Genomic DNA, 11257 nt, shown 5'->3' on the forward strand with positions numbered 1-11257 from the left:
ACTTTTTCTAAATCACGAAGGCTGACCTTTACCTATATGAGGGGAAGTAGAGCTGTTCGTAACTGCCGACCGACTGGCATATGCTGGAAATATGCCCTCCCACTGGATTGTGGTGCCGAATGACCCCCCGTCCCGCTCCCCACTCCCCTAAACAGTTCAAGCTCCCTACTGGCCTCTCGCAACCACCAAATTTCCTTTGCCCACTAAATGTACATCAATGTACATAGTCCAACATGTATGAGCTATATGGGACAGAATAGGATCGAACGTGCGTGCGTTTGTGGTAACCTAGACTTGCTCCAAGTCTGTTGGCACATAAATGTCAATACAGACTTAATTGAAATGAGACTTTCGCGCTAAGTGTTGGACTGTTGCGTAGATCGTGGGGACCGTGAATGTTTATGTCCACAGAACTTGCTGCCAAAAAGGCAGGCGACTGGGAGGCAGTCTAGTCATATCACCTGTTACACGACGAGTTTCCAAGGCATTTAATCCAAGCAAAGATAATTTTTCAAGATATGATTTGCCTCTACATTCTTTGATAGACTTGGTAAACCGAGCCTGAACTTTCTCCAATAAACGTATATCCTCAAGGAGACCATGTTTGAACAGCATACTCCGGGTGAGGTCTCACAACTTGCTTATAAAGCTTACGCATGATATCTCCTGTGTGAAGTGAATGATCTTGATTATGCTAATTAGACGATCTGCCTTTTTGACTGACTGAACACTGAATACTTGGTTGTAAACTTTTTTTGCACTATAACTCCAATATCTTTGTAATCATCCGCTTCTTCTAGTGGCACATTTTCCATAACATAATTCCACTTAGGATTGTTTATATGTCCAACATAACCATTTGTCAGACCAGTCCACAAGACGATCCAAATCTCTCTCTATGGTCACTGAAGCTCTGAATTTCTCTATTAACTTTTGTGTCATCATCAAATTTCTTGAGATGCGCTTGGATACTGTTATCAATATCATTTATAAAGATTACGAAAAGAGCAGGCCCCAGTACGGATCCTTGCAGTACACCACTGGATACTGGTTTCCAAGAAGAACGTTTACCACTTTAATACGACCACTCTGTGTTGATGGTCAGTGAGCCATTGCTGTATCCATCTTGAGATGTCCTCCAATATGCCGTGTACAATCATGTAATTTATGCATCAGCTTCTTTATATATGAGGGACCTTATCGAATGCCTTGGTAAAGTCTAAATATATGACGTCAACTGGAGACCCTTTGTCAGCAAACTCTGTTATATCCCCAAAAATTCAAGCAAGTCAATTGGTCAGGCATGATTTACCAGATACAAATCCATGTTGAGATGTGTTAGTTAACGATGAATTTTTGAATGGTTAAAGATACTGTCTCTTAAAAATGATTCCATCAGCTTCCAAAAAGCTTATGTCAAATTGGCTGGTCTGTAGTTACCCGCTTCTTTTTTCTTCCCCTTTTTGAACATTGAACATGCATTAGCCATCTTCCAATCTACTGGTATGTATCTTTCCTTTACAGATCTGCTGAATAGTATTGACAGTGGGTGTGTTAATTGTTCCTTACACTCAAATAGTATTCTGGTGATGATTTGGTCTGGGCCTTTCCTTTTTTCGCATCCATGTTCCTAATCTTTGACCCTATCATACTCGCTTTCTTCAATTACTATGGTAGAACCTGTTCCTGAGCTGCATCTAACATGTGCACTCATTCTTTCCCTGTAGTGAATTTTTCACATGTGTACATTGATGAAAAGATATCATGCACAATTCTGCCTTCTCAACGCTTGAAGAAATCACTTCCCCATTATTCTTTGTCAATGGTTTCTTTTGTCTTTTTCTTTGAACGTACAGATGAATAAAATAGTCTTGGATTCTCCTTGATATCAGACACTAGCCTATTTCACTGTCCTTGTCGTTATATTCCATTAAAAACTAATCAGCAGGCGGGAAGAAAAAGTCAATATTTTCTGTGGGCGGGAAGAAATTTCAGGGTTTTTTTCATGTGCTCGGACATAAATCCTGGTATTTTTTGAATAACCTTTTATTATTTCAAACTTGGCACATTGCTTCCCTGTAAGTTAAGAGCTTAATCTCTCCTGAAGTTCTATAAGACATAATATGCGAGTATCATTAAGTAAGTACTATAGTAGTAGTAGTAGTAGTAGTAGTAGTAGTAGTAGTAGTAGTAGTAGTAGTAGTAGTAGTAGTAGTAGTAGTAGTAGTAGTAGTAGTAGTAGTAGTAGTAGTAGTAGTAGTAGTAGTAGTAGTAGTAGTAGTTTTCAAATATCTTTATTTCACATAGGTCCCTACATACTAAAACTGTAAAAAGAAAATTTTACATTTCAAGGAACCAAAGGAAATATAAGATACAAATAAAAGAAAATCACTATAAAGTGCTGGTCGGCATTGAACAGAACACGTCATGAATGACAAAAGTAAATGTCAGCAAGAAAGACATATCTTAAACCTATCACATAATAATTGAAAAAAGGTGACACAACCTAGCGATGGCCAAAAAAAGGAAAGCTTCTTAAATGTGAAAATTGAGTTGACCATCAGGAGTGTCATCAAAAGCCCAAATAATATTAAAAGAATGTAAATTTTCATTGAGACGATAATACTCAAATTTAAGTCTCAATCTGGAGAAAATCTTGCTTTTAAATATGTCCAAAGGATCAACAGGACCCTGGTTCCTAAACACATTTCTTCTTGCTAAATGAATACACAACTTAGCCATTGTAGAAAGGTAAATAAACAGAGACAGTGCACGTCTATGAATAAATACAGAGTTTTTAAAAGGAGGATTTATGACAAACCATGCAATGTTTACTGCTTGCCCCGGTTCAACTAAACGAGACGTTATAGTGGAAATAACACCTAGAAGCGGTTGAATGTTTGGACACTCAAGGAAAGTATGTAAAAGTGAATCAATGTCATTACAGAGAGAACAGTTGGCATCTGAACGAAAACCAGCACGGAACAAAAAAGAACTAGTTTGATAGGCTCCGTGCATAATGCGTCATTGTAAATCCCCTTCTTCCTTTATGATGGGATCACAATAACATGAAGCAAAGTTTGGTTTGATGGAATGTGGAATGCTCAAAATGTCCCTCCAGAAGGTGTCTAATCTGTCTGGTAAACATGCATAATGATGGGCCATTATCAAGTACTTGTAAATTGCACCTTTTTTCTATTTTACACAGAAAATAATTGTGCTCTGTAGAATGTTGCAGCTGAAAAGAATACACAGTATCTGGCGCATTGTTTGGATTGTTGTTACAAAAATGATTTTCAATGTCGGATTTCAAACGAACAGGAATAGCCTAAATACATTGTAAAGATAAAGAAATAATGCGCTGTGAATGAATCGCAACTCAATCACACAAATCTGAAGAAGTTAACCAACGGTTTTCCACAGAATTGAACAGATCACCTATAGTGGTAACTTTAGCATTGACAAAGGCTGGTGCAGTAAAAGGAGACTTATCAACGGGATGCAAAATGAGTGGATTTTGAAAAAGAAGCTCTTTAAGAATGTCAGGAACACTCAGTGGGATTCCTTTACGAATTTTGTCAACAGAATTCCAACAATGTAATAAATCACGATTGAAAGCAGGAATAGAAGTATTACAAAAATCAATGTCTGTTGTGAGAAGTAACTATTTGTCATAAGTGAGACCATCAACTTTTCATGAATATGATCAATAAATGTCGTGTATTTGACCTTTTTTCATTATATAAGCCTTACCTGTGTCACATTTGTACCTATTACTTTACCATCGCTAACTCGTCATAGTATTTCAAAGAAAACAGTTTATATCCTTCCTGTTCCCCTTCATTAACGCGGGGCTTATCGCCCTGACCAAATATCTCGTTAGCATATCATGAGAGCTGCTAACGAGTCATTGGTCAAGGCTATATGCCCCCGCACCGGTGATCGGTAGGACAAATTAATGAAGGGGATCAGGGAGTAAATGATAACGAAAATTAGACGCTTAACTTATCAGGGATTTTAACATCGTCCTTGACTCAAGCATTACTTTCAACGACCGCATCGATCTCAACTTGAAGTAAACTTACCTTGGTTTAATGAAGCTTAATTTAGTCTTACTTTGATGTTTCTATCTTTATTCATTTTTGTTACTACTGTTGGATAGATATTAGGACATGGTAACAGGGCCAACCTGATCATAGGTTGGAATTCATCTTCAAGTTCTATACGAACTGATGATGGCATATGATGTAATTGAATATATCACCGTGTCACACTTTTTGTTTCACTGCATGCCTGGACTACACTATCGCAGAGACTTTTTCCAAATTGAACTGTAGCCCTAATATCTGGTATCATGAAATGTTTTCACTCTCCACATATCTCGCTTTTAGTGCAGTTAGCAGGCACGGCAATTAATGTACAGACAATCCTGTTGAAGTCACAGAAGTAGACTTATTTGTCACATTTCAAGACTTTGATTTACACAACAGTGATGTTGGTATATTTTTGGTCATATTTTCAAATGTTGCTTTTTTGAAAAATGTCCTTGATGTCAGTAGTACAGTAACAGTACTTTCTTGCTTAATCAATAGCTAGCCTAGATAGGGATATCCTACATGGAAAGAGTTTTCCTGGCCTTTTCCAACTTTTGCACACATTTTTCCATCACATTTTCAAAGTGATAATGATAATGAGTCATGAAAGCAGAACAAAGTATAAATTATAATTTACTACCTCCAAAGAATAAAGTTATTAAAGTTATTTTTAAAGAAAAAATACACTATACCAACCATGGAAACCACTGTCCTCATTTTAATAAAAGACTACTTTGCAGACTCGGGGCTGTATTCTTGCCTAGTTTTCGCGCCTTGCTCTGTCTTTGGTAGCTTGTACATTAGAGGTGCGCCAAGTGGCTCTGCATCAAGGTGGGCCTGTGCGGGTATTGAACTCTATTCGGCCTGACTTCTAGTGACTATGGTTCCAAAGGCTTGGACTCTACCACTGCGCCACGATGTTTCAGCCCACCTCCACCCTTGATCATTCACAATTTAACCAATTTTGACAAATTAATGCTTACATTTGATTCCACTATTCCAACCATACGGTATGATGATGGAAAAGTCTTTGATTTTTCGCAGTTCAAGTTGAACACATTGAGCCTTTTGTTGCACAAAATGTAATGTATTATTGCTTTCATGATATATCAGGCACCTTTGCAACTATCAGTGTCGGTACTGCAAGACAGTAGCCGCCGTTTTGATCTTCAACGGTAAACATTACGGCAATAAGTTGTATTCCTAAATTCGATCAGTGGTATATAGTATCAGTTTTCGAAAACAAGAAATCTAAGCAAAGACCATCTTGCATGTATCCCCATGCACGTTGGGGTAGAGCATGGAGGTAGGAACTCCATGGGTAGAGTAACCATGGATGTAAAAAATAGAGTAACCGTGGTCCGTGCAAAAACTGAATCACAGGACTGTGACCCAAAACAAACGTACCCACATAATTATTCACTGTAAAAAGGTATGTACACAGGAGAACAAAAGTGTGCAGGAGGTGCGAAACACAACAAAGGAAGTGTTAAAATGAGTATAACAACGACAACAAGTGAAACTGCCAACCAGAAAATACAGTAATCTCACTTGTACCTCAATCTTTGTAGTGTGCAAGAAAGATAAATATAAATCCTTGTATAGACTAGATTCTTATTGTTGGTAAATTCAGTTTCTTGTCTTTCCATACGACCGGAGCCGAAGAACTATCTCTCATCACACAGTCAAACAAGCTGTCTTGCTCCCTTCCCACAAGCCTTGCTGAAGAAATGCTTGAATAATTTAATTCTGTAAACAAACCGTTAATCGCTCCCTACAGTCTGGAAAAGTACCTTTATTACGTTATTCAAGTAAGCAATAGCCTAAAATGCTATTGCGAACATCAAAATTTGCATATAAGCTCTGCGTATGTGTGAATAATTCGTGAAACTTTGAGGCGTCACCGTTGTCCAGCGCACATGGTATACCGTTCTTCTAAGGCTATGATCTGCAGGTATTAATGTCAAATGACTAGAAAATTCACTTCCTGGATAGAATCATGCAAAATAAATCGTTCATTGTCTAGATATAAATAAAAATATCCTTTACAAAAAGAAAGCTCTTCATTCATGCATGGGCTACCAGACCTTGTCGCTGGGCTACCAACTTCAGAAAATGGTAGCCCAATGGGACTACCAGGGAAAAAAGTTGATTTCGAGCCCTGATATTATATATATATATATATATATATATATATCTATATATATATATATATATATATATATATATATATATCTCGCAAAATGTTTCTTCCGAAAGTCTATCATCGTTTTTCTGCCTTCATGGAATTTCTGTCTCATTAAAATTAAACATTTCAGAGATATGCTGTGTCATTACTGAACTTTAAACTGCTCATCAAAGCTAATTGAAACTAACGCCAGAAATTAGTGTTTTGATTTGTCGAACCTCTTCAAGAAAATCTGTTTACGTTTGCAATTTAGCGATGAAAGATGGAATGATGACAACAGTTAATTTACTCTTTAAACTTTACACTCAATTTGAAAGGTTGATAAGCTTAGTAGCAATTCAGTGCAACGCATACTAGAGAAGTAGGCGTTGTTCGCTTTAAAAGAACCAACAGTTGATTCGTCCTCGAGTGTATAAATTATAACTCTCAGTCAAACCCTTTCGATTTTACGCAAACATCAAGCATATACGATAATTTTACTCTACGGGTTTAAGAAAGAACATACATGTTCTTTCGATTTTAGGACAGTATTTGATGTAAACTATTGTATTGCTTCGATAAAGTCTGTGTGTGCCATGTGTGATAGTGGGTGTACGAGCGTGAGTGCTTCATGAACTCAACGGCGTGCAAAGGGGACGCAGTCAGAGAAGTTGTAGCAACTTCGGCCTGTGGCTTCTCCGCAAGGTGACTGACTGCCGTGTGTTATGAGTTCAAACCCGATAGAATGCATCGTATTTCATTTGATAGATTTGAAATATTTTCAACTGCAACACTTCCAGAAATACTTAAATTAAAAGTATCCTTTCATCATTTCCTTGTAATTTTAGTAACATGGTGGGGAAATGACGCAGTTTTCGTTTTCGATCTTGTCTTTGGCGGTTGCAAGGACACTGACAGTGCTCATTCAAGCTTTTCCAAAAGCGTATAGGTAAAGAGCAAGGCTGCCATACCATTCACCACATACCTTGCAAAAACATTCGCGATGACAACATCTTCCCTGAAATGAAACTTTTAACAAACAACAGGGATTAATAGGTTGTGTCAAAATTCTTCAAAAAGATACAAAGCGTATGGTTTTAAATTAAAAAATTATCATACGTTTATGAGTTAGTTTAACAGCCTCAGAAGGTGTGTCTATACATGTATCTGGGGATTTGAAAATAATTAGCTATATTTATTTATTTAGCGGTTCAACAGACTACAAAGCCCGATAACAGACTCCGAATAAATAAACGTAATACAAACAAACAAACAATCAAACGGTATAATAGTAACATACAAAAATAAATAGAAGAATTTGAAATACAATATATACAGTATACAAAGAGTCGACTCTAAGAATAAAAACGTCTGGACACAAATGTTCTAAAAGCAGTATGTCGTTACACAGTGTAATAGTCCTAGGGATAAAAGAAAATTTTCTCATATTCAACCTGCAACGTATGGGACAGATGTTCGGCTTTAAAGGTTTTACAATTCTTTTGTGATCAACCGCTTTTTGGGCTCATTTTAAATCTCTTGAAGTAAGAACGTTTGTCAGTGTCTTAGCTGTTCCAAAATCAGAAATTTCATTTCTAGGCTGTATTCACAAACATCTCTAGAGGGTGGGGGAGAGGTGGGAGATTACAGGGGGGGACCTGAAAGAAAATACAACATGCTAGGGGGATCTGAAAAAATTGACATTGGAAAGGGAGACTTGAAAATGTATTGAATATCTATTCCTCTTCAAATATCTTCTGGCACTTTCATTTCCTGCCATTTCCATTTTCGGCGCGCCCTTCGTCGGCGCAATTTTTTTAGGGTAAACAAAACATTTTATGATTCATACAGCCACCTTGAGGCAAAAGATTTAGGTTGTCGTGATTTGTACTTACCCAATCCCTCTGTTGCTAAAAACTGTCCTCAATGATGACTAAATTCAACTCAACCTTTCAATAACAGTTTGGGAGATAACTTATTTGATAACTTCATCGCTTTGACAATACATTTGATTTAGGTCAGTGTCAAACGTTCATGTCTCCGTACGTAATTTTTATCACTTTAGACGTTTGACAGAATACAAACTATTTAGAACAGTGCATAGTGTCAACAATAAGAATTGGAAGCTTCAGGTCAAACAAACTTTTAATAACAATTAGGGAGATGATAACCTATATTCGCAGTTTCCTCACAGACTACAATGTAGGCTATACCGGTAGTGAATCAAAATTATCAGTGCAATCAAAATTTCAAATTTCTTGGTCACACATGCACTTGTAACCACGTTAGTCTTATCAACGACATTAATATCAATTATCAAACGTCTATAAATACACAGATTTAGCTAGTTTTGTATTGTATTGTAAAAAATATTCACAGTTTTGTCATGACGCCCATGTAAAGTGGATCAACATATTTAGCGAAATTCCAAAATTAAATTTCTTGCACGCATGTGCACTTGTAAACACCTCATGCTAATCAATTACATTTACATCAGTTATCAAAAGTTATAGATCTGCAGATATTGCTAAGTTTATATTGGAAAATACGCGCTCATACTTTTCTCATAGACTACAATGTATTGTGAATCAACAATATTGATGAAAACCAAAAATCAAGTTTTTGTACACACGTTCATTTTTTACCTGCCACTTCCAGCAGAGTACTTTTGCATGAATTATCACACACATATAAATGTAGAGATATAGCTTGTTTTATGGGGAAGATGTTTATATTTTGCCAAATAAACTTCCATGTATTATCATTTGATAGTTTTGGACGATGCACTTTATCGGCAACGTTTTCCCTTCCTTCGAGGGGGACTTCAAAATTATAGCAAGTCAGAAGGGGGACTTGAACACATTGTGAGTTTGTAAGGGGTATTTGAAGAAATCTAAGAACATTTTTCAATCTCCCGCCCCCTCAAGAGGTGTTTGTGAATGCAGCCTGACACAGAAATGGTGACCATTTTTGAATTTCAAATATTGATAATGTTAGTTAAATTTTTTTCTCTTGTGAAAAAGTTTACATGGTGACCCTTGACATTTAGCTCACCGGTTAACACACGTGAGTTAATGTCGCAGCGATGTCTGTCTGTCTGTGTGTTTGTTTGTCTGGATGTTGGCATGAAATTTCAATAATGGCTTATCGGATCAAAATCAAATCTGGTACATAGATTTGGTTTGCAAATTGCAAGAAATGACTAGTTTTTGGTGGGCGTGACTTTGATATTTTAAATTCATTGGCATAATTAATGATTGTAGAAAATCAAAACATTAAAATCAAGACATGGAGTCAGCAACCTATATGTCTGTCAGCTATGCAAATATGCGCCAGACTTATATATCTGGTTGGTGAAGCACAGTGCTGTAAATCAATTCTATTATTGCAATAAAAAAAATGGACTTTTCAGGGACGAAAACCGAGTGTAATTGATTGTAGGCAAAACGTTGTTCCTCGCTTTATGATTCAAATATATGGAGGAGTATGCATTAATTTTCAAAGCCTATTATCAGAACATCATTTATTATTATTCATTTATCATAAGTTTTGATGCTTGTGATAATAACTTTTCTATGAAAGAATAATTTCTTTTCTCGGAAACTCTAATCAATCGTGCTGACAATTATTGATTGTATCATACAACGATGTCCGGATACAATCTCTAAAAGCTTCATTAACTCACACTATAATGCATTTCACATGGTTTGTCTATGTCTGTACAATTTAGTTTCTTGTCGTACAGCAAAATATTGTGTATTGAAAAGCTCGGTGTTTATCTGGATGTTGAATGCTATTTTGTAGATCACGGAATTTTTAGTGTTAAGGGGAAATCATTTGCCAACAATAATTTTGCAAAGTTTACACTGTGTGATAATTTTTTGAGGCTGAGGTTCTGTATTTTCGCGAAATGCAGGGAGACGGTTTATCTATTTATTTATTTGACGGTTCAACAGACTCAAAGGCCCGAAATAGACTCCGAGAAAATAGACAGAATACAAAAAACAAACAAACAAAATTATAGCAACAGACAAAACAAAAATAAAAAGCAACAATTTGAAATACAATATGTATAGTTAAGTAAATATTTTAAAAGCAGTATTAAGGAAATATATATCGACAGAAATGTCGTTACACAGTGTAATAGTCTTAGGGATAAAAGCAAACTTTCTTATATTTAACTTGCAACGGGGAACCGGAACATATGGACGGGGCCCTACGCCATCTGAATGATGCATTAAATGACAATTGAAATAAAAGGTAGGGACAAGAAAATCTCCCTGAATTTTCTGCCGAAGCTACTGAGAAGGGAGATTAAAATACATGCATGTAATTTCTATTATAGTACCCCGAAAACTTCAAACACATATATTTCAGAACACTTGTTTGATCTTTCTCTTCACAATCACTCAAATATTAGCAATTGGGAGACCAGACCACAGAGCGGTACTCTAATCAGCTCCTTACTAAAGATACATACAAGGATTTCAAAGCTCTCGGAGAAGAAAATTTATTACAGGATCTCGTAATCATGAAAGCTCGTTTAAACATTTCTTAAACATGCTATTTGAATGATAGGTCAAAAACTAGGACAACACTCAAAAAATACTCTATTTTACTGACAACCATCGATAGAATAATCATACAAAATGACATTTCTCATGTTGGCTAAGGACACAATATTGCATTTCAGAACATTGATGTTAATCTTCAACAAAATACACCAATCAACAATCCTTAACAAAGCCCCATGTAAGAGAATACGATTTACAATCACGTAATAAAGTTAATTCCACGAAATAGTTTAGAGTCATCAGCTTACATACTGATCTGACTGTGAAGAAGGATATTGGGAAGCTCATCAATACATCAGACAAAAAGACAATCAATTACTCACGTATTCCTCATCATGGTTAATGTACCATTTGAAACGAATGTTATTTAATTTAACTTTGTTCACTGAAAAGTTTCTAAAGTATACTTTATTAGATACCAC

Source organism: Ptychodera flava, chromosome 8 (assembly GCF_041260155.1).
Source record: "Ptychodera flava strain L36383 chromosome 8, AS_Pfla_20210202, whole genome shotgun sequence".
In the NCBI taxonomy this organism is placed as follows: Eukaryota; Metazoa; Hemichordata; class Enteropneusta; family Ptychoderidae; genus Ptychodera; species Ptychodera flava.